The sequence below is a fragment of the Rattus norvegicus genome, chromosome 10 (assembly GCF_036323735.1).
Source record: "Rattus norvegicus strain BN/NHsdMcwi chromosome 10, GRCr8, whole genome shotgun sequence".
Classification (NCBI taxonomy): Eukaryota; Metazoa; Chordata; class Mammalia; order Rodentia; family Muridae; genus Rattus; species Rattus norvegicus.
This window is the reverse complement of record NC_086028.1, coordinates 78,805,871-78,831,624: the sequence shown is the minus strand read 5'-3', so window position 1 is coordinate 78,831,624 and position 25,754 is coordinate 78,805,871. Positions and strand designations below refer to the sequence as shown.

Here is a 25,754-nt window from a genome sequence, read left to right as displayed (position 1 = left end):
GCAGGATTGGCCCCCTGTCCCTTGCTTTGCCTTCTGATCCTCTAACTCTTTTTCGCTCTGTTTCTAAAGAGAAGCCCGTCCTTAGGTTCAGATCAACTACTGGGAGATCAGAGTCTATTGTGAGCTCCCACCAGGGATGTGAAAAACAGCCTATAGACAAGAAGACATCCCTGAAGCATGATCTTCCTGCTTACCATCCCTCAGTCTGCCATTTCTCCACATCTCATAAAAGTTCTTTCTGCCATAAAATTCCCGAACTACAGATTTGTGGTGGATAATCTCCTCAAGGACGGCTTTGAACAACCCCCTTTCCTTTCTGCCAATCTTTGCCTCCCAGGACTTAGCTGTAACAGGATGTTGAGCAACACAAACACCAGACTCAGGTGCCACAGTGAGGCAGATGGCACCTGCTTTACTCTTTGTGACACATCTGTGTGAAAACTGTTCTTACTGCACTGAGACCATGGCTTTTCAGATCTATTTATAGACCAAGATATGTGAGCAACTTATGAGAGTTGTGCCAAATTTTAGAATAAAAGACATCTTCTATCAAGATATCTTCTACTCTGACACCAAGTCACCTGAGTTTGGGGACTCTTCTCTTTTTCTTTTTAAACATCTGGTTGCAAAGTTAGCTTCCATACAGTTTTGAGAATTCACTCGAAAGTTATGAGAAAGAACTGTATATGTGACTGGAACACAAATTTAGCCATCCATCACCACTAAACATGCACCCCACCCCTCTTTGCACAGAGTACTGGCAATTGGAAAAGTTTACCAAGTTTTAATGTCTAGAGTTTTTACTGGGGTCCTGTTATTTCTGCCAGACTGTTCAAATAATTGGCCAGGCAATCAGCCTCCATAACCGAGCTCTCTTCCTCATGACTGGATTGAGATCAGCTGACCCAAAGCCTTAACTCTTTAATGATACAATTGATCTTTCCTGTGTGGTCAGCTCCCATAGCTAAGTCATCTGGCTAGTGTATCTGGAGATAATCTAGAGTTACCTCATAGCAAAACCCCATCAGCTGTGTGTTACTATCATGGTTTGGATCTTGAATGCACCTATTATGAAGGATTTAAACATTTCAGTGGCATTATTCTGGGGTTATGAATACTTGAAGAAGAATGGCCTTGTGGGAAGAAGTTATATCATTGGGGAATGCTTACTACCAATGGCAATTCTCCTATTGCTTAGAAGATTAATGATTACTGGCTATTATGTAGGAGCAGGTGCCAGTGGCCAGCCATTTTTTTCCTTACATGGGGACAGAGATTATGTTTCTTGATTGATTTATAAGTATTTAAAACTGTAAGTACTTAAAGTTCAGTATGCTCTCAGGAAATATATGCTGAGTTCATCAGAGATTAAATAATAAAAGTTTTTTTTAAGAGCATTGTCTTAACCCCAGGGAAGAAATAGTTGGCCAATTGTATTCCCCATTGCTCCTATGACCTCTTACCCATCCCTTTCCTGATTAGATTTATTTATCGCACCACAACCTTCAAATTATTTGTTCTTCCTCCTTCTATAGAGCTTCCTTTTCCTCTTCCATTATCCCCGTTCCTTCCTCTTGCAGGAGAGACTATGAGTTCCGACATAAAGCTGTGCCCTGGCCTTCACACACTTTCAGTTGGGATTCTGCAGCTCTGGAGGCTGGGGAAGTGAAACAGAAATCATTGTGCAAGAAAATCCAATTCCTCCCTGAGTGGCAGAGGCATCTCAATGCATGAGAGCCTTCCAATCCTGGTGCTCATTCCTCTCCACATGATATTAATGTCACTTCAGTTGCCACTCCATTACTTATTATTAGCAAATCAATAAGCAACCCGCAGGGTGGAAACTTACTGCCTGTCAAACTGAAGCACGGAGGTGGAACTGTTAGCTCAAGCTGATATTGCAAATGTCAAAGGGCATACTGGCTCTCCACAGAGGGTTGACAAGTGCCTAGTTCTTGTGTCAGATGATGTTCTGGGTGGGGCTGGAAAGACCAGCATGAGAAGGCTTGGTTTCTTCCCTGGGACCAAGCATCTAGGAGATGGTAGAGAGAAGCAAGTAGAATAGATTTTTTTCTATTAGGTCATTACTAATCAAGTGCCATCGGGGTCTGTATGTCTGTTTCTGAGGTGTAACTGGTATAGTTAGCATCACACCCATTCCTCTGCAGCCTGATGTTCCTAAGTGTAATTCCCTGACTCGTTTTCTCTAGGCCTTCACGAACATCTGACATACTATGTACAGTATGTATTTGTTGATTTGATATCTCTTCCCACTAGCATGTAAGCAAGGAACTTATGTGTAGTTTGATTTATAGCCATATCTTTATGGTCTTGTTCTAGGTTCAAATGTAGTAGATAGTGAGTAGAAATGTTAATGAATAAATGAATGAATCTACTAAATAGCACCCTTCCCTCACCCAACTATTGAAGACTCTTGATTATTAGTGAAAAATTAAAGTTGTGTTTGTAGTAAGATGATCCCCCCAGAGTGGTTTGGGTAGAGTCCCTAACCTCACAGGAAGGGCCATGGAAGAATATCGATTGATAAGTAAGGGGAAGGCAGTTCTTGTTACAAAGCCAGCGAGGAAAACAAGAAAAAATGCTGGGGAGATAGTTAAGACAACAAGGTGCTTGCTGTGCAAGAAAAAAGACATCAGTTCAATTCCTAAAACCCATGTGAAAGGAGGAAAAGGATGTGTATGGTGGTGTCCAGTGCTGGGAAGAAGAGTCAAGTGGGTCTGTGGGGCTTGCTGGTCAGCTTTCCTAGCTTAATCAGTGAGCCCCAGATACCAGTAGGAGATCTTTCAAAAACGGAGTATGGCTCTTGAAGGATCGCATTCAAGGTTGATCTCTGGCCTCCATATGTCACATGTATGTACATGTAGGTACACAAGAACACACACAAATATAACAAAATACTTCATATTTGATTATTTCACCAGAGTCACTCATTAAGGGCAGGCAATCAGTGTCCTCTGTGGCCATTATCTGTGAATGAGATGAACTCTTATAATAGATCAGATTCACACCCAGAAGCGATTCATAACTTGTTCTCCCAGGACAGAACTCGGGGTCCTGGCTTGTGAGCCCAAAATACAAACAACGCAAAAAAAAAAATCTTTCCAGAGGGAAATGTAATTGAGAAATACCAATCCCACCTAATTATTCCTAACACATCCTGAAGATGCTCAAAATGAATTTCGCATAAAATGTACATCGAGACAGCATGATGAGGATTGACTGTTTCTACATTACTCAGTCTTTAAAAATAAATAACTTGAGCTTCCCTTAAACATTCTATTACAGGATTTAAATAAAACAAGTGTAGCACACACACATACACACAGGCACACAGACACACAGACACACAGACACACACACACAGACACACACACACAGAGAGAGAGAGAGAGAGAGAGAGAGAGAGAGAGAGAGAGAGAGAGAGAGAGAGAAATATACTTTGCTTTGCCTTTTTGTATATCTGGAAGCCCTTCGTCTTATCTGTTACTCCCTCCCCTCCCCCGCTCTCTCTCTTTTTTTTTTTTGGTAAACATTAATATGCACAGATGGTGAACCATGGTAATCTCTGCTACCAGCTGCAGAGAAGAATTTTTAATGAAATGGGAATTTAAAGGTTTTTACTGAAAGCACTAGAGTCTCTTCGACTCTCTAATAATGTTCAAATTATTACTACTGCCATGGGCTATAAATGTGTGATTGTGGGGTTGCTTCTAGAAGAAACTGACCTACTGTCAAAGGAGCACAACGTCCTCAGTTTGCTCTGTCTTGCCCTGTCTAAGTGTATAATGTGCTTAGAAGGCACTTGGTGTCTAAAATGACCAGATTTAGCTCTTAAACGAGCCCTGTGCTAAAGCACAACCCTGTCCTGTAGATGTCTGATTGCTGTAGCTATCTCTCCTGCTCAGCTGGCTTTTATTTAAATAAACTTCAAAGAGTTGTGATATTGCTTTAGCTGATTCGCCAATTGAAACTGTTAGTTTCTTGTAGTTTTCTCCTGGTCCAGTGCTACTTAGACCGATCACTTGGTACTTTGACAAATCTGACTTTTACTTAAGATGTCCACTTACAGAGAACACCTATGTGCTGGCTAGTCTTGTGTCAACTTGACATACAAGCTAGAGTTGTCTGAAAGGAGGGAGACTTAATTGAGAAAAATCCCTCCATAAGATATGTCTGTAAGTCATTTTCTTAATTAATGATTGATGAGGGAGAGACCAACTCATTTGAATGGTTTCATCTCTGAGCTGGTGGTCCTGGGTTCTGTAGGAAAGGAGGGTAAGCAAGCCATGGGAGGCAAGTCATTAAACATTACCCTTTCCATGGCCTCTGCATCAATTTCTGGGTCCAGGATCCTGTCCTGTTTGAGTTGCTATCTCAACTTCCTTCCTTTGGTAATGAACAGCAATGTGAAAGTGTAAGCCGAATAAACCCTGTCCTCCCCAACTTGCTTTTTGGTCATGATGTTTTGTTGCAATAGAAACCTTAATTAAGTCAACAAATGAGCAACTCTGCTGGGTTTGCTCAATGTCCTCACAATCTCCCACCCTTCTCAATTTTTGTCCGAGAGGGCAGGTATTGAATATTCATGATCATTTCAAATAAAAAAGAAATTTACCTTGAAGTTCAAAGCTTTTTACAAACTGTTTCATAAAAAGTCACACACACACACACACACACACACACACACACGAATAGCACTGTTTAATCAAAATTATGTTGCTCACATTAAATAAAGACACATTTACAAATATATGTGTCTAGAGATATTAAAACATAGTGAAGTAAGATGATTTTGATGCCTTGTAATGGTTATAAAATGTTAGTTACAAAGAAGAGGGAACTCAAAAGAATTCAATTTTAGAAAGGGCCATTGTTTTTTTGTTTAAGGGTAGACACAAAAACAATCTTAAGGTGATTCATTGCAATTAAAGTTAATTATGAGAAATTTAGTCTTGAACATTGAATAATCACGAGCACTTGTTTTATCACAAACACAACAACAAACACTTTACAATGCATACAAAGGATCTTGAAGGCATAAGCAGTTCAGTGAGAACTCACTGGGGATGGAAAGAATACAACAATCACCTTTAAGTATGAAGGGTATGTCATAACACCCTTCAGCTTGATTGAATCCGTGGACATTGGCAGTCCTGAGCCTCATATATATTACATGTCTCTTAACACACAGGTTTAATGGCTTCTTTGTCCTAATGAAGTTCTTGCTACAACTGTGACTCTAACTTCTAACTTTAGTTGGAGGTGTGGAAACAAAATTAATGTGTAGTTCCTTTTCCTTCTTCAAAATCCCAAGAGTAGCTATGCTGGCAACTTGGATGGGTCAAAGAGAGGCCATAAACTTCCTCTTTTAACTGAAAAGGACAAAGTTTAATAAGGGAATAAAAATAGTTTTTTTTCTTGAATCTGATAGGATTTATAGTTAAGAACATACTTTCTCATCAGGGAATTGTGGGGAGGGTTATTTTTTTTAACATAAATGGCATCATAGATACAATAAACCTGATAATTAAGATAGCTACTGACAAGTAGGGAACATATACCAGGGGTATAGACTGGACAAACAGATACTTTACATCCCGGACATGGGAGGAGCTAGATTATGCTATCTTTATAATACTACACAGAATAGCATACAAATGAAATCTGATAAATCATTTGTTCCTCAAATTTTCAATTTAATATTTACCATGGGTAACAGCAGCCACAGTAAATGACCTACATGTAAGAAGGGGCCATCACAGGTATTTAAAATACATGAGGTTTTGGATCCGGCCTTGATTCTCTCATGAACTTGTTTTGTGATCCAGATTGAGTTACTAGACTTCTTCACACTTTAGTTTCCTTATGTATTAATTTACTCAAGTGTCCTTCAGGCCTGGTTACTATAAGACATTGTCAGGACTCATGCAAAACTCACCAGGAAGTTTAAAATGGGAGCATCCCTTCTAGATCTTTGGTAGTTTTGCATATGATGCTTATTTACTAGGCTGGGTTTCAGGACCACGGACAGAGATACCAGGCAGAATTAAGTAGAAAGGGGAGAGTAGTTTATTGGGGGGGAAAAAACTGGCTTCAATATCCTAAATGAAGCTGCTCATTACATCGTGTTCCTATGGCACCCTGGCACTCTACAGAGGCATTGATCAGAACTCAGCATGTTAATATCCCTGGCAAGATCATGGGCTTCTTGAAGAAGGGACCCTTCAGTGCTTACTGGGTCTCTGTTCTCTTCAGTCCCATGTCCAGGCTCATGTATGTTCACCAGCATCTAATGATTATGACATGCCCAGGTATTGAGGAGGACTTAAAGACCAAGATCATTAGTACACTTAGTAAGTGCCTCTACTTCCTACTACTGCTCCTAGACAGACAGCAAAATGATGTTAACAGTGTGTACAGGCTGAATGAACAGAAAATTTCAGGTCCTGTAATGCACTGTAAACACTGATCTCTATGAAACAATTTCTACAGGCATCATGTTGACTTAAACAGACTATCACCAATGCAACAACATTTAAAAAATGAACACAATGTCTCAATCCTTCCCATTACTGTTACAAAACACTGACCAAAATAAATTTTGTAGAAGAAAGTTTTATCTTATACCTCTAGGTCACAGGGAAGGAACCTAAGTTAAGAACCGGAGGGAAAGAATCACAGAGGAGCACCACTTGCCAGTTTTTTTTTGTCTGGCTTATACTTAGATAGCTTTCTTATATAATTCAAGACTGCCTGTTCAGGAGTGTAACCAGTCATAGTGGATTGGCTCTCCTGTGTCAATTAGTAGTCAAGACAATGGCCAGAGCTATGTCCACAGGATAATATGAGAGAAGCAATTCTTCAGTTAAAGTTTCCTCTTCCCAAGTAACCCTGGGCTGTGTCAAATGAAAAGTAAAGACTAACAATGATACTCATCTAAGGCCAGAAGGCCTAGATCCAGATGTTCTAGGGTGACAACATTATAGAAAGAATGAACATACACAGCAATTCTAAAGCATTTCCTGTTTTAGGGTGCAATATAATTGCCTGAGTCAATGAGTTGTACGGCACCCAAAAGGAAGAAGATAGAAACCTTGGAATTTAAGTCTGTATTCACCAAGATGGGGGAGCTAAGAAGAAGGAAGGAGTTATTAAACTCAAGGCACAGAGTTTCTTGCCAGTGTGTGTGTGTGTGTGTGTGTGTGTGTGTGTGTGTATGTGTGTGCATGTGTGTGTTGCATGTATGTGCACATGTGTGAGACTAGAGAGCCATTGTTTCCCCTCCTCTATTGTTCTTTGCCTTAGTACCTTGAGATAGTTTTTCTAGATATACCTGGAGCTTAATCTTTTTTGACTTAGCTAGAAGCTGGTAAGCTCCAATAATCCTGTCTCCACTCTCCTTCCCTACCAGCACTTTTACAGGCACGGGAGACAATACTTGGCTTCTTATGTAGATGCTAAGGATCCAAATTCATGCCCCATGCTTCTGTAGCAAGCGCTGTTACTCGTGGGGCCATCTTTACAATCCCATAGATCATTACTTAGTCTTATTAAGCACAACCTATTGTTGCACATGTTTTTGATTCAGGAATGTGACTTACAGTCATAACAATCTGTCTTACCCTTTCCATATAAGGAAGTTAAAAGCCAGAAAAGAAGAAGTCAATGGTGTGGAGCCAACAATGTAAAATTGATAATAACCGACTATACTTACATAGTTAGCAGCCCCTCCTTGGAGACTGCCCTGTTGATCCAGGAATTGCCAATAGCTTTTTTTTTGGTTCATGGCTTTATAGGGCACGCTATGCTATTTTGCCCATCATGAAAGAGCTGGCAGTTCACAAATTACCTGAGGGCAGGATCACACTCTAAAGTGACTTGAGCGAATGATTTGTGTGAGTTAATGTGCACCTCCTATGGCCATGCTGTCATCAAAACACTGGGTTGAATCAAATAAGTCCATCAAGGTACTATAAAATATGCATGCAAAGAGGATGGATGTGATGTTGTTGAGAATAATAAAACAGTCCATAAAAGCTACAAAATAAATCAGCTGTTCTTTCAGGCATGGCATCCCAAACACCACATACATCCATATATATTATATATGCTGTAAGCATACATATATTATATATGAGCACTTATTGACATGCTCAGAGAAACACAAAGTGATTAAGGTGTTTGCATTATAGAAAGACTTACTACCAAGGAAGTATTGGCAATATAAGACTGAAATGAAGCTATGGTCTCTGATCAATGGCCTTGCCAAGGGCATCTCTCTAGAGAATGCTTCTTGTGGAGAACATGTGTATCCCTAGAAAAGATGAATTATACATGGCTAACACAGGGCAGATTATTCTTATTCTATGATTCTGGCAGGTAGCTCCAAGGTGCTTTAAAGGGATTTTGTGTTTTCTTCCATACTGTATTTTTAGCCTCAGGTCATGGGAAAAATATATCCCCAGTCTTCAGCTTACATAGTCAAGTTGTTAGGAGGTGGAAATTCCTTACCTTTCTTTCCTCACTCTTTTCATCCACCTATCTCTTTCTTTTTCTTTCTTCCATTCTAACCTTCTCTACTGTTTATGATTTTTAGTTTTTGGGATACAACACTAAAATGCCAATTGCTTCTCTGTACATTTTATTGACAATGCGATTGACACTTGACACTAATGAACATCTTGTGAGAGACCAATTGCTATGTGTTCGTGGGAGAGTCATGAACATTAACAAACTACCACACCTCAACCCTCAAAGACTCACCACCTACTGTCAGCAAATCCTGTGCAGGCACAACTTAGTGACGATACCAAAGAAAGTGAAATACATGCCCTGAAAAAAATAGCACCTAAGAAAAGAATGACTAATTCCTACTGTAGAGATAGTGTCCCCCAAGATTAAATTTGAAAACTAGATGAAAGAATAGGGATTTGAATAGCATAGAAGAAGGAAACAATATCCTTTAAACTAGGGAACAGCAGACTGAGAGATGAGATGAGAAAGAAAGTAACTAGACTCAGTCTTTTGTTATGAGTTCGAGACAGGTCCTAGGTCTGTGCATTAGTGTGGCCTTGAAATTTCAATCCGTTTTCCTCAGCCATCTTAGTGCTGAGATGACAGTCATGTACTCATTGTGGTTTCCTTCACCATGTGTCTCTCTTCCAAGCACCAGTGCAAGTTTGGGAAGAATGGAAAGGCCCCTTCTTCCTGATGGCAAAAGGGGTAGAGGCTATTCTGCAGAATGACTGGAAGATTTTATTCCCACGTGTCACATATCCACCCATTGGGAGAACTCACCTGTGAAAGACATAATTCTTCCTTTCTTCATGGTTAACTCAGAGGTGAAAAGAAAACCAACCAACCAACCAACCACTCAACCAACCAACCAACCAACCAACCACTCAACCAACCAACCACTCAACCAACCAACCAACCAACCAACCAACCAACCAACCAACCAACCACTCAACCAACCAACCAACCAACCAACCAACCAACCAACCAACCAACCAACCAACCAACACTATCTCAAACTGATTCCCTAAGACATTATCAAGCCAATTTTCTTAGACCTTGCCAATGGTATGGTTCCCCTCCCCACCCCCAGATCTATTTTTTTCCTCCTATTGTCTTCCTTCTCTCAAGCAATTTCTAGTGTTTAGACATCTCAATATGTGGTCAGGATTCAAACTTCCTCAGGATTGTATTCTAGGCAAACAAGGACTATGAAGTGTTCCCCTGGAACTGGGTCATTCTGTTTTGCCACATCCAGTTGATAAATTTTCAGAAATTCTTCTAGTTGAATTGGTATAATATTGGTAGCTATAAAAGAGCCATGATGGGAGGATTTATAGCACAGAAACTGGCAATAGCTAGTAATCAAGGTCCTGATTTCCAAAGAGTTGGTTGTTAAATTTTTATACGCATTACACAGGACATTTAGGTCTTGAGTGTCTACTAATATTCCAAACTAGTTACTCAAGAAGATACAAGGATCTTTGAGAGAGCTATCAGCTCACTCCATAAGCATGGGGTATTGGGATCTCAGGGAATGTGACAGAGATGGGCAATGATGCTGACCAAGTATCTGTGTGCTGTGTTCTGTCACTGAAAGAGAAGCAGGAGAGAGTAGCCCCTGTGGTGGTTTGAGTGAGACTGGCCCCCATGGGTTTGAATGCTTTGTCTTCAGAAAGTGGCACTATTTGAATGGATTAGGAGGAGTACATCTGTTGGAGGAAGTGTTTCATTGGGATGCGCTATGAGGTTTCAAAATGCCCATTCCAAGCCCAGAGCCCCTCTCTTCCTTCTGCCTACAGATCCGGATGGAGAGATCTCAGATGCTTCTCTAGCACCATGATTGTATGTCTGCCACCATGCCTCTTGTGCTGATAAGGAACCAAACCTCTGAAAATATAAACAAGTCCCCAATTAAATGCTTTACAAAAAGAGAGTGGCTGTGGTCATAGTGTCTCATCACAGCAATAGATTACCAACTAAGACAGTACCGGAATTGTGATTCTAGTTATTATTGATTATGTTAATGCAGTTCATTTTTCTATAAAAACTAACCAGCACAATGAAAACTATGGCACTAACACAATAGAGTGGCAGGGAAGATTAAATAAGGTCATGTGGAAGACACTTTCGATAAAGCACATAGAATAGAGTACTCATTAACTGGTGACCTTGCACACAACACAGCTTGAAATGCCAGTACTGCCCTCTAACTGGTTTGACTCTCCTAAACTTGTTACCCTTCCTTGAAATTCTATACAAAAAATTAGAATACCCTGAGCTATCTCATAGAGTGGAGGCTGCTATGTTGCTGGCATTCACTAACCATTCTACCTTCCTCTAATTTTCTCTGCACTGCACCTAGGAAGATAAACTTGATGCTTTTCAGACACCTTGCACCTAGTTGTCCTGAGTGACTCAAGGTCTGTCAACAAGTCCCAGTTTGGGAAGATACAGGAAGGAAGCCAAACTTTCCCCATTTACAGCTCTTCTGCTGTTGGAGACTGTGGAGACCCTAGGCTTTTCCACAGCAAATTTCCCAAGTCCGCACTTGTCTGCCAGGGGCAGTGGGAGGCACCTGTGGTGGCTATGGTGAGCCTCTGGTAGGAGGAGACACTTCCATGGTTTGTACGACTTTTTACTAGAAATCAGACTTGGTGATTCTGATGTGATACCTCTTCTAGACCTTTTATTCATATAAAAAGCATTTGCATGTGCACACATGCATATACGCACATGTGCACACATGCATATCCTAAATATAACTTGTTTAGTCCATATAATACTACCTGTATGTATGTTTTCATGGCTGACTGTCAGTGGACAACCAGTTGCTGTGCTCTTCCCTGGAGAAGGCCACTTCTCCCGTTCCCACCTTCCCTCAGTTACCTACAGTTCTTTGTACAGCGTTGATAAAAATCAGTGACAAAAGTAGCTGGTGGTGAACCTGAAGGTGAAGGGAAGGGGTATATGTAAGAGTCTGAATGTAGGAAAGCAAATGTTGTTAAATTATAGTCTACAGTCATTGCTTAGAATGGCAGGAGATAAATTCATGCTCTGTACCCAAATCTTAATAGATAAACAGGATTTTGGATGAATTATGGAGAAACATAAGACAATGCACCTAAAACATCTGCACTGTGCTTGGCATGTTGCTACATGGCTTTTTAACAAACATGGGTTCTCTTTCCTTCCTAACTCATCTTCTAGCCTTTCTCTGTGAAGAAAAGAAAGACACAAATCACAGTGATTTAAAATCAGCATGAATTGTTTTGCATTTTCTGCAGAAAATATTTGGCAACATATATTCTGCCTCTTAAAAAAACAATCCAGCTTTCTATCCTAAGTCAATTTTATACATGTATACTCAGTAGAAGCCAAAGAATATTACTAACCCGTGGCCATTGTATATACAACTATGTGGTAGTTGGTAGCTACTGAATTTTGGAGGTAATAAGACCCTTCCTAGAAACTGATAGATGATGGTTTTTACTGTTAAGGTTTTCTCTAGGATCCAAGAGCTTGAGATATATTCATTAATGGCTTTTTAGCACAGTTAGAGTCCAACCCATATCAGCGTATCACTTTAAAGTTGATCTTGTTTCCCTCTAAGATGAACATATACTCTGGGAGTGACTATTTAAAGGACCAAACTAAACATTCCAGTTCTTTTTTCTCTGTTTTTATTTCTTTTTCAAAGCCAAGTTCTTTTTGAGTTGCTTCCTAAGCAATTGTAGTCATTGCTCCGAATTAAATGTCGAGAGACAGCCAGAATAGGATAGCTTCTGACCCCTACACCAAGAACACCACGTGAGAGAACATTAGACAACCTCATGATAAATCAGGCACCTTACATTAATCTTGTCTCCGATGATAATGTGGGGACAGTGACAGCTTTCCCCAGTCTTGTTTCTGGTACCCCAGGCCACTTTCCACATTACAGTTAGGCACTGCTAGATGGAGGTTTGCCAAAGAGTAATGTAGTTATGAGTGGAAGCAACTACAATTCCAAAGTCACTGTCTGCCTCTCTGTCTTCCCTTGGCTGTTGGCTTTTCCTGAGGCTAGCAGTTTTTAAACTAGGTCTCTGTGCTAACCTACAGGTCTTCGTACTTGCTTGTGGGCATCCCATTGGGTGAGGGTGGTCAGAATAAGTTCCATAGCTTCTGCATGTTCACAGGTCTGCATCTGTTCACAGACAGAGACAGAGCTGTTGTGTCATAAGAGCATCCCTACTTAACAATTTTGAGAGAAACAAGATCAATCAAGGTAACACATGCCGTTGACCTTAATTTACAGCTCAGAGCTCTGACCACAGACGGCATCACAGAATGAAGACAGGCACTGCTCCCACAACCACAGGGATCCTCCTTACACTGCACTGTGAGTCCATAGAACAGCTTTTGTTCTCTTGTAATTTTATGCAGTTGTAATTTTAGAATCTGATTTATTTATAACAAAATTTACCTTTGGGGTGAATTTTAGTGAATTTTAACACACAACTGCATTCATGTGGCCAGCAACAAAATGTTGCAATCCTACTATCTCCAGCATTTCCTCATGGAGTTCTCTTGGGTGTAAACTCTTCCTTCCCTCTACTTCTCTATCTTTGGAAACCTTTGGTCAGCTTTCCATCCTACTGTCTTCTTGCCTTTTCTTAAATGTTATTTCCATGGCATCGCAGAGTGTGTAACTTCCAAGACAGGTTTCTATCACTTAGCGCAATGTCAGCCTGTAAGGTTTAGGTGTGTCGCCGCACTTATGCACCGCAGTGGGCAAGCAATGCCTAGTGTATGGGGTACCAGAATTTATTCATTCACCATTCAAAGACATTAGTGAGCTGCCTCAGCCACTGAAGGCTGACCTCCTGAGTTCCATCCCTAGGACTCTCATGCTGGGAGGAGAGAACTTGTTCCCACATGCTGTTCTCTGACCTCCCCATATATGCCATGGCCGAGAGAGAAAAAGAGAGAGAGAGAGAGAGAGAGAGAGAGAGAGAGAGAGAGAGAGAGAGGAGAATATGAATGTGCACATGCAAGCAATACACATATACACATAGCTAGATAAATACATAACCAAATAAGAAAGTGAATATAATAAAAAGGACATTGTAGTTACAGTTGCTTTCAGTTTTCAGTGATTATGGAGAATGCTGCCACATACTTTCACATAGAGTTGTCACCCTAAGTCTTCATTTCTTTGGTCAAGAATTCCTCAGTCTCGAATCTTTGAGAAGGAGCATCCTCTGATCTGCTGCATGCCCGCCAACATCACTAGATTTACTCATTAGATTCCAGGAGAAGCTTCTGGCTAGACTGTAACAACCATAAACATTTTTGCATTGCCAAATACTGCTCGAGAGTCAAAACTGCCTTCAGTTGGGAAGCAGTGCATTAAGAGAAAACACACATGGGGTCAGGATATAGGTCAGTTGGTAGAATAACTGCATAGCATGTAAAAGACTGGCTTGACCTCAAACTCAGCACATAATGAGCATGGTAGCATGTCTGCAATTTCAGCACTCAGGAGGCAGAGACAGGAGGCTCAGGAGTTCAAGGTCATTCTCAGTAATGCACTGAGTCTGAATTAAGTATAGAATATAGAGACCCTGACTAGGAAACACACAATAAAATATACACATAGACACACGGGCACACAAACACACCTAGATACATATACATAAGGCTACTGTGAACATTTAAGAGATTAAAAGCAGATAAGGATTTTAATACTGTTCTTGGCTTAAGACAAATGACCAGTAAATGGCTGCTGTTATTATAATAATTAAACCTTCTCAATTAACCCAGTCCATCTTTATTTTCCTTTTAAAAACATATAGCATTTATTCTTTGTAACACATTAACAGAACTTTTCAGCTCTTCAATAAACCCTAGGGAGAGATTGGTCTTCAAACATGTGGACCTGAAAAGCACAAATTTCACTGGCCACTTGCCCCTCAGGTGTTTTGGTAAATCATCAGGAGTCTAGGAGGCAGGATCTATAAATATATTATTGAATGACAATTAACATTAGAAAGTCATTTGGAAACCTTCCTGTCATAGGTAATTTTTTGTTTAGTGGTCGCACTTTGTTTTGCAACCTTTTCTACTAGACGCTTCCCAAGAATGTGGAGGGAGGTGAACCCGCCCACAAACATGGTTCTCCAAGTTGCCCAGCATTCAAGTGCTCTGTAGAAACTGGAATGCTCACTCCAAGATCTGACATTATTCAGCACTATATTCATGTTAAGGGCTAAGAATTAACATTTAGAAATGTTCCATACAATTCTGATGAGCAGACGAGTTTAGAAGCAACTGCTTTACTTATGGACAGGGAGAAAATATAGCCCAAGGAGTCTTAAACATCCTGAAATCAGTCTGCTCCGTAGGGATGCCAACAGTCATCACAGAACAGGTAGGGCCGCAGCCCACAGTACTGTAGCCCAGCATTATTTCTTTTTCCCCTGGATCAACTCTAACTCGTCGAGTGAACTAAGTTCTGTGGGCCCCAGGGTCTCCTTATGGAGAGTGGGTAAGTACCCACTAGTTAGGCTTCTCTCTACAGAAATCTTTGTCTCGTTGTCTTCCATGACCCAGACGTTTACTTGGGTTACTCCATCAGGATGAAGGGTAATTTGGGTAAAGCTATCCTTTAGCCAGGAAACAGCATATGGGCCAAATAATGTTTTTCAAATTTATTTGCACAGTGACAAGCTCAGTGCTCTTCTTAAATGAGGGTCCAATCAGTTAAAAATTTGTTTTGAAAGTATTTAATTTTTCCCTTCAAATACAAAACTGTACTCATTATAGTAAATATAAAAGGATGTTTCTAATGACAAAGTCCTATAAATTCCTAGTCTGAAGACAACTACTGCTAATTTTATAAAAACAACTACTGATAATATTTTGGATTGTTTTCTTCATTTTAAAATGAAGTACAGAGTGTATAGCTCTCTTAGTTCTTTTGTATTTTCCATCACAACATGAGAGTTTTGATTTGATTTCCTTTTCTAAAAGTTCAATTTCTACCAATAATACTTAAGTACCCACATAGATAGTGATGGGATTTTGTTTCACCTCTCTCTCTCTCTCTCTCTCTCTCTCTCTCTCTCTCTCACACACACACACACACACACACACACACACACATTTGATTATTGTCATATTCAGTTGCTTTCAGTAAATAAATATTTGAAAATAAAGTATATAAAAGACTTATGTAGAAGTATGAAGAATATAAAAAGAAAATAAATACACCATATAACCCCGATGCATGAAGAGATGCTGACAGAAACTGAAGAGAAAGAAGAGTGCGTGGAGAGACGATGGCTAAGAACACTTGCCGTTCTTGCAGAGGACTAGGGTTTGATTCCCAGCATCCATATGAGGCTTACAAACCATCTATTACTCCAGTTCCAGGGTGTACAATGCCCTCTTCTCACCCCTGAGGGCCCATGTGGCACAGATGCACACACATAGGCACACTTCCAATGGTATCAAAGTGGCAGAACTAGTTCCATGTGTATCCTGGTGGTCATGCTCTCTCACTTGTTCTAAAGTATAATAAAGTCCTAATATTGAAAAAAAATAGCCTGCCCCAACCACTCTGGAAATCAATCTAGAGGTTCTCAAAAATTGGAAATAGTTATATCTGAAGACCCAGCTATACCACTCCTGGACATATACTTAAAAGATGCTTCACCATATCACAAGAACACATGCTCCATTATGTTCACCATGCCACAAGGATACATGCTCTATTATGTTCACAAAAGTCTTATTTGTAATATCCAGACACTGGAAACAACACAGAAGTCCTTCAACCAAAGGATGGATACAGAAAATGTGGTTCAGGAATTTTGCAAGCAAATGGATGAAACTAGAAAATATTATCCTGAGTGAGGTAACACAGACCCAAAAGGACATGCATGGTAAGTACCCACTGATAAGTGGAGATTAGCTAAAAAGTACAGAACACCTAGGATACAACCCACAGACCATAGAAAGTTTAAAAATCAGGAAAGTTCAAGTGAGAATGTATCAATCCCACTTAGAAGGGGGAAGAGAATAATCATGGGAGGCAGGGGGAGGGAGGGACCTCACTAGGAAAGGGGTAGGGAAGAAGAAAAGAGGACCTAGATGAGATATGGGGGAGCAAGAGAGAAGCTCAGAGGGTCAGAAGAATGAATGGAAATATGCAGCCTCTGGGGGTGGGAGGTAGACCCTTCTAGAAAGTACCAGAGGCCTGAGAGGTAAGAGACTCTAAGGACTCAATGGTGTAACCTTAGCCAAAATGCCCAACAGTGGGAAGAGGGATCTCAAAGAGTCCTCCTCCAGTAATAGACAGGGCCCTCAATTTCCGACACAGAATTGTCCCTGTCTAAAACACTGCAAGGACAAAAATGGAGAAGAGACTGAAGGTGGTCCAGTGACCCGCCCAACTTGGAATCCATTTCATGGAGGGGCAACAAAGCCTGACACGATTACTGTTGCTACGATGTGCTTATGGACAGGAGCCTAGCATGGCGGTCCTATGAGAGGTCCAATCAGCAGCTGACTGAAACAGACCCAGATACTTACACCCAAACATTGGAATGAAATCAGGGACCCCAAGTGGTTGAATAAGGGGAAGGCTGGAAGAAGCTAAAGAGGAGAGCGACCCCATAGGAAGACCAGCAGTTTTAATTAACTAGGACCCCTGGGAACTCCCAGACACTGAGCCACCAACCAGGTAACATACCAGAGCTGGTCTGAGGCCCCTGACACATATATATAGCATAGGACTGCCTGGTCTGCCCTGAGTGGAAGAAGAGGTGCCCAATCCTCAAGAGAATTGAGGTCTTAGGGAGTGGGGAGGCTTGGTGGGGGCATGGAACATCTTCTTAGAGACTGGGGGAGGAGGGGTTGGGAAGGTGGGAGAAGGAGGAGGGGAGATGATGGGATGAGAAAATGTGGGAGGGCAACAACTGGATTGTAAATAAATAAGAAAGGGACTCCATGGACCCATGCCCTACCTGTTATTTCTTGCTCAGTTTATATGCATCATTGAATTTATCTTTGGTTTTCTCACCTATACACCACACACATTGCCTCTTGGTTTGCCTACTGAGCATCTAATGCAGTTACTGTGTGTGCATGTGTTTGTGAGGTGGGGGGAAGAAGAGAGAGGATAAAGGAGTAGGAGCTGGAGAAAAAAGAGGAGGAAGAAGAGAGAGAGAATGGAGAAGGAAAGACAGTAAAGGAAAAAAAATAGCCTGTCCGATTTGTAGCTATAATAAGCAACTTGCAACCCCAGAGTCTCAATGCCCATTCCAATTAAGACTGTATAGGGTGCACGATGCCACTGCAGATTGCCCTAAATAGCTAGATGGGGAGATAGGACTATTTTCTGTAGCGCAGAGTGACAGAATATGAAAGTCAACACTGAAAAGCTCTTAAAGCATCCTAAATTGTTTTTCCTTCCTTCAAATGTCAAAATATCTATCTCAACAGATATTTTTAAATTGCATTTTTCTTTCAAGATTTTCTGTCCCGAGGATCTCGCTTAAGAGTGGAATGAAAGAAGTAACGTGACTGGAAATGGCACAATCTTTGGCAGGATGGGAAGAAAGTTTAAATAAATTCCACTTCAACCAGCTTCTAGATCTTAGCAGATATTGATTATTGTTTGCCACTGAGATTTGTAGAAACTTGAGGAGAAAATAAACTTTTCATATGTCCTACTATTCCCAGGATCCTTTGCTCTGTAACAGATTATTTCACAACATAGTGACCTAAAATAGGGATGTATTATCCTTCAATTCTATAGACCATTGATATTAGTGTGAATACCCGCAGTCTTTCTTGTGGGTAATGTCTGAAGGCTCTTTGGGCTGGATGTCAACAATGGCATACTCTCAAGTCTGGCAACTACTTTTAGATCCCGTGTTGGTGTACTGGTCAAATTTGTGGACTTCTTGTGACAAAAAAGACTGGAACAATCAACTTAAAGGAGGACAAACTCCTTGTGGATCAGTTTCAGCAATTTCAGTCAATAGACAACTGGCCCAATGGTGTTTAAGTCTGTGACAAGTCAGAAACATGGTGGTGGGAAGGCATGGCAGAAGAAAAAAGCTCTTCACCTCCCAGCAGGCACCAAGCAGAGGGGATTTTCTTTACCCATGTAGATCCATTTCCTTACTAATTGGCTGGCAACCAAGCCTTTAACACATGAGCTCTTAGAGGCATTTTATACTCATACCTAACAGCTGGGACTCAGCTTTAGCTGCCAAATCCAGATCCTTCCTCTCAGTCTCTCCAGAGAGCTTGGCCTTCTTGGACATAGCAGGTAAATTCTGAAAGGGAGAATCCCAAATGTGGGCCCCTAAAGATATCCCAGGACAAAGTGAACATCTTATCCCATTGTGACTCTGAAGTTAGTGTCTCTTCTTTCACAGTTTGTCGATCAATAATTAAGTACACAGATGTTCAGGTGGATGACAGGGTAATTTCTGGACAGCCTGGTTCATTGGGGGAGGGGGCTACATTTAATTAGAAAAATGTACTTCCTAAGTAAGCTTACTCCCTCATAGGAAAATTTCCACTTTTTCAAGAACAACAGTGGGACACTTACATTCACTGTATACTCCAAATGGAAATTTCATCTACATGCATTAAGATGAGGAAGGCTACTACCAAAGTACCAAAACACGTGACCAAGCATTATTTGCAAACATGTCTATGGATGACTACTTATTAAGAGTTAAGGACACTAACATGTACGAGAGCACTAACATGTACTATTACCCTTTCATTTTAAGTGAAGTTCTGAGGACCTGGGTGGAGAAGGGACTATGTGGGGATTGAGGTAGGGCACACATGCAGAAGAAGGTGCTGATGAGATGTATACCAAAAAGAAACTAGATGATTCTCTGTGGACTGTGACCGTTGAGACGCTCTGACTCTGGTCCTAGAGACTAAGCAATCCTGACAAAATAGACTATGTTAGAAGACCAAGTTCTCCCATTTTCCTCATCTGAATAAGAAGAATGGCATATAAACCACCATTTCTAGTGTTGCTTCTCTCCTATCATTCCATCAATGTGTCATTGGTTTAAGGCAACTTCAAAGAATGGGACATCTTAGTTCATTTATGTTGGCTTTAGACACAATCACACATAAGTCTCTTTTGGTGAAATGGTTCATTTCTGTGAACATCATAGGCAGGTGATTAACATTCTGCCCCTGCTGTCATCTGGAGCTGAGGGAAGGGGCATATCACAATGACAGTAGATGTTGCCTTGAGTCCTGGGCTCTGAAATTTATGAATGTAGTATATGTTACGTTGTCTCAATCTTCCTGACCCTGTTTTTCTTGAAATATGAAACCTGCAGGTAAATAGAAGAATAAGTGAGTTGAAATTAAGATCTCATTCTAATTCTTCCTACCGCGGTAATGTTTTTGTTTTTGGATTTTATCCTTTTTCACCTCACATGAGTGACAAATTGGTTATGTTGTACCTGCAGCTTTTAGTTACCACAAATCTCTTTGAGAAATAGTCAGGGTATGAATAATATGCATAAATAAAAAATGACTGAGCAGTATTTCAAAGTAAAGCATGCCTACATGAAAATATGGACTCGAAATAGTTTCAGATGGACAGGTTTCTTTTGTGTATAAATATATAAAAATTATTAAAGAAAAAGAACTCCATGACTATGTGAGAAAAAGCAAGGTGAATTCACGGAAGAGGTTGCAGGGGAAAAAAGAATGGGAGAATGATATAATTATAGTTTAATTTCAAAAGTAAAAATAATTAAAGTACTTACTGGGTGAGTAGCATGTGACAGACATTGTGTTGGATCCTGTGAAAATAGTTTTGTGACTGCTCGCTGTTTGCAAGTTTCTCCACCTCACTTAGAAGTGGTTGAATTTGAAGGTAGTTGGCAGTGAGGCCAAAAGCATAGACCAATCTGCCTTCCTGCCTGCCAAGGAGAGAATTAAAACTTGCTCCTGTTCAGTGCACAGCAGACAGCTTGGAACTAGTTCCACAGATCAGGCTGGGTAAACAAGGGTATTCTCTTCCTTTCTGTGGTTCCATTTTTTTTCCTAAGAAGGTCAATAGTAGCTTGGAATGATGATCTAAAAAAGCTGCTATGATTGACAAAGGTGTGAGAGACAGCAGGGACAAAAAGAGAAGACACTGAAGATAATTTTGATGGTTAAGACAAAAAGAAAGATATCAGAATAGGTGTATGTATTGTTCCCTATTCATTATGCCAAGTGCACTTAAGACTTACCTGGGCAAGGCATTAAATGGGATTAAGGCTCTGTGGTGCCGATGGTGAGTACTAAGACTTATAGAACTCACGAAGGTAAAGATGAAAGAAAATTAAGTGTAAGCAGACACTAGAAGTGCTGAGTGTTCTAGAAGATTGAAACACTAAGGGATGAGAAAAGGCACCAGTCAGGAAACAAAGGGAACTTGATGAAGGGGAGGGTCCACTTCACTCTTGTCAGGAAGTAAAGGCAGCAACAGGAAACAATTTGCAATAAAATTTGTGAATGAGATCACGGGAAGAGACGGGAAGGAAGGTAGGAACAGAACACAGTTTCGATCATCTTTAGTAGGACCTGACTCTTTTGCAGTTTACCTGGAAGTGAAATGTCATCAGTAAGGATGTCTTCAGCTATAAATGGAAGAAACATGAAACAGAAAAATAAGTCCACTGTAGAAAAGAGCTTATTTGTTCCATAAAAGAAGACACCCAGGAAGCAAGTGGCTTGGGCTTGGCAGAGTGACTAAAGGAACCATGAGAGACCATGGCCTTTCTGTTTGCTCTGACCTGCTGTTCCCCACAGATATCAGATCCTCATGCTTTTCCCAACGAGCCTCACTTCTGGAAACAGAATGACCAATCACTGATGAACATTCTGGTAGCTCTCCTTTCAAGACTGTCACTTAACATCTTGGTGGCCAGAAATGGCCGTGCCACTCTGAGAGGCTGAGGAATGGAATATTTCATATCTCATGATTCTGTAGTAATGAACACTAAAGGAAAAGAGAACCTTGATTTCCTGCTGGCTAGCCAGCATATAGTAGCCACTGTGAAGAACCAATGCTGTTTGAAGAGGAGAGTAATAGGAATGAGGCTGTTTCTTGGCAATGAATTTGGCTGAATTCTGTAGCACAACATAGAACACACACACAGAGACACACACACAGAGACACACACACAGAGACACACACACAGAGACACACACACACGCACGCCCACACAGAGACATAGATACAGACACACAGACACACAGACACACAGACACACAGACACACAGACACACAGACACACAGACACACACACACACACACACACACACACACAGAGAAACCTAAGGTCTAGGTAGTAGAGTGATATATTCATAGTTACATATTGGCAAATGCTGGAATTCATACTAGAGCAGAGCTCAGGTCAGTGGCTCCTCAGCTCTTTCCACCCACTTCTCAAAGCAGACTCTGTAAATTTTTAACAGAAGTATATCTTATTCAAGAGCATAGGCACTAAATCAATAAAGCAAACCATTCAACTATTCCTTCAACCTTGGTTTAACTGTGCCCTCTATTATCTTAGAAGGAGAGAAAACATCTAACAAGTAAAAAAGGAACATGAGTTTAGACAAAGACATACATGCCATTAGATATTCAGCAGTTGCTTGACTAATAGTGTGAATTTGATTTGTGACATAAATTCTCTGATCCTCATAACTCCTAAGAGAGTAACAGTAGCCGAGGAGTAAGCAATAGAATATTGTGGTGTGGTAAACATGCAGTCATAGTTGTAATGACCTACCATTTTCAAGTTCATTCTCAACAGTCAAGTTAAGCCAAGTTGTAGAGGGGATCTCTTAAAAGCACCACCCGCCAATAAAACAGCCGATGGCCAATGAGCTGAGGTAGGAAATAGGAGGTTGGACACTGGCAGGAAGAGAGAGGATTCTGGGAAATGGTTAGAGACAAAAGAGAGATGCCAAGAGAGCAATGAGGATGAGAGGAGAGACATGAACCATCAGGTAGTTTCTGCAGGGGCAGATACTGGGTGTGTAGATACCAGGACCATACACTTTAGAAACCTAAAGCTGAGATTACAGTAGAGAGTTTTGGTCCAGATGCTTTAAGAACCCTTATGGCTGAGAATGTGGGCAGGGAACCCTCTGCTGAAGGACTCTGAATGAGGAGTGGAATACTGACTGTGCACTGTGCAAGAGGCATTCTGTAACCCAGACTTAAATCAAGTGCTAAGTGTTCATGTGGATCGAGAATGATGAAACAGAAAGGGTGCGGCTTTCTGGTAGAGAAGTTTGAAATCAGGGGAGTCCAAATCCACAGAAATGGATTTTCTCAAATTCAGGATTTTCTAGCCAGCTGCCAAATGAGATGCTCTGTAAACAGATAATGGGTGTGAACTGCTTGGAGTCAACCCAAGGTACAAAACCGAGTCTTACAAACAACAGAAAAGACAAAGAGCACAAAGGTTATCTTTAAAACAGCAGCAGCAACAAACTAAGTCTGTCCCTTAGCTTTAGGCATAGACATCTTGAGAAACAAGTTAAACACCATATAAACACCAGGTCAATTCTAACACTCGGAAATCCTGTGTTTATGATGTTAACAGATCAGCATTTATGCCTATTGTCTGTGTAGTTTTATTTGCATGTTTGTATGTGTTACAGTTCATCAGACAACCCACACAGCAGAAGAATGAGCAGCATAGAATGGAATTTGGAGTGTACACTATTTGGTCGTGCAGGACTGCTATGTCATATCTCAAGGCCACAAAGCATACGGAAATAAGGAGAAAGGCATAAGACTACTGGGACAGTAGAGCGTACCTGTGTTTGTTGCATCAGAATGTTAAGACTTCTTCAAAGGTAGAAGGGGAACGGTAACATACTAAGACTATTTGAAAGCTAAGTACTTCACAATGAAAAAATGGTATAAAGATGAACCAAGAAACTATATTTTCCTAATAAAATTCTAGAGGAACCTCAGTCAAAGGTAGGGAAAGGAGTGGGACAAATGGACAAAGAATTTCAAAGAAACCACTCTATTTAAAAGGGTCCTGGAGCATCTTGTTTCCTGAGCCAACCTGAGAGAATGGCTTTCTGAGAATCTCCCAGCATGGGTTCTCAGCAGGCATTAAGATAAGAAACTAGTCAAGGTCACATTCCCATGGGGCTTCATCATGGGGACACTCCTGAAGCAATAGTTCTAGCACATGTGCTTGGTATATGAGGGGAGTCAAGGCTTCTATTTCCAGCACCCACACCCATTTCAGGACAAACTGGTAATCACCCATAATTTCTATATGAGGTGAGTCTCTTACATACCGCAGAGACTAATTAAATGCATTATGCTTTGACTTACAAAGGTGAGCATATGACCTAATCTCCAATGAAGTATGGAGACAAATAGTCTAAAAATAATTCACAGGAGGAGCAAACCAAGTTAGTCCCCTAGGAAAAACCATCGGCAGTGAAAAGAGAAATGGAATTTAAATAAGATTAGTGTATCAGGTATGTGGTTGTGTAACCAGAAATATGCGATGTCATTGTGGACTGTGCAAAATATCGTTTAATCAAGGCTAACCTTCTGCAAGTTGAGTTCATTGTTTCCTACTGAGTTTCCCAGGCATATGAGAAAAGGGGCCAAATTTTCCTCCTGTTAATGAAAGTGTCTGTCTCACTATAACAAATTAAAGAAAAAGAGGCCATGGATTTGAAAGACAGCAAGAGGAGGTTTGGGGTGCAGAGGGGAGAGGGTTTAGGAAGGGAAAGGGAAATGATGCTATCGTATTATAATATCAAAAAAGGCGCCCATGGAATGCCTTCTTTCATTAACATGCACATATACACATATGTATGTGCACACATGCATATATACATGTACAGATGTACACACATACATGGTCTGTATAAAGGAATGATTTTCATTACTTCATCCTATATTAATGCCAAGTATTTACTCTTCCTATGGACTTCTAAGACCTATGACCTTAATTGCTGCCACCAAGCTTCTCATCTACACCATAACCAGTAGGAAATTGGAATGATATCTCTAAAAAGACAAGAAAAGACATTCTTCAGTGTAGGTAGGCCTTGCATACTGATATTTTAGGCACTGAAGAATGTAAAAGGTTTATCACTTACATGAACAGTCTGGAAGAAAACCACTGCGAGTCAGGAGAGGTTCAGGCTGTATTTCCTTCTGCAAACTCCAAACCAGAAGTTTATTCTATACAAGCAAATTGAGCAAAGACATCAAAATCTAAAGTTAATACTGAATAATTGTTGAAAATATGGCTATGAAACTTAGTGGGATGGCTAAGCAGGCAGTCATAAAACAAGAGCAGCCCAAAGTTAAAACTTAACAGACCAGAACCAAATTTAAGGTCCTTTTTAATTGTGCTCAGGAGGGAGTAGGAAAGAAATGAAGCGCCTAGCCTCACAGGGACTTTAAGTGCCAGGGTGGGGTGGATACCCAGGGGCACCCCACCTGCTCTGAAGAGAAGCAGAAAGAAGGAAGGAAGGACTGCGGGAGGGGGTGACCAGGAGGGGGGCAGTGAGTGGGTTATAAAGTGAATTAAGTAAAAAAAATAAATTATATTAAAAAAGGAAGGAAGAAAGAAAGAAAGAAAGAAACAAACAAACAAACAAATGAAGGGAAATGATAAAACGGCCAGTGACACAACCCTCAGGTGGTTTGGGGTTCGCTATTTTATTTTTATAGAGACAGGAAAATAGTTTTGGATTACAAAGAGTTTATGGATGTCCACTAAAGAAAGTACATAAAAAAACAAAGAAGACACTTTGATAAAGCATGGAAAATTTGAAATAGCAACAAATAGTGAAGACATTATAAAGTAGTCAGATGGATTTTTCTAGTTTAAAAAAAACAGTTTTAATACAATTATTTATGTCTTTGTTTCTGGGGGGCATGTCACGTGTGCAGGTGGCAGAGGGTCACTGTGGGACTTCTATCATTCCATCATGTGGGCCTCGGGAATTGCACGTTGTAAGACTTGGCAGCCAACACTTTTACCCCATCTTGCTGGCCCCATCAGTTGAATTTTTGATTTAAGAACTCTCAGTTTGGAAAGAGGCGAATAAACAAACAGTACCACTCCATGGAAGGAGAAAGGCATGGAAGGAGGAAGTTTCTAAGGAAAGCCTGGGCAGGTCTTCACCGG

At 40.6% G+C, this 25,754-nt stretch overlaps 1 protein-coding gene across 2 annotated transcripts in view; it reads right to left on the bottom strand.

Moving 5' to 3' along the window:
• Car10 (carbonic anhydrase 10) overlaps positions 1-25,754 on the bottom strand; it is a 502,355-nt gene that overhangs the window by 221,797 nt on the left and 254,804 nt on the right. The gene's annotated exons all lie outside the window — the stretch shown is intronic.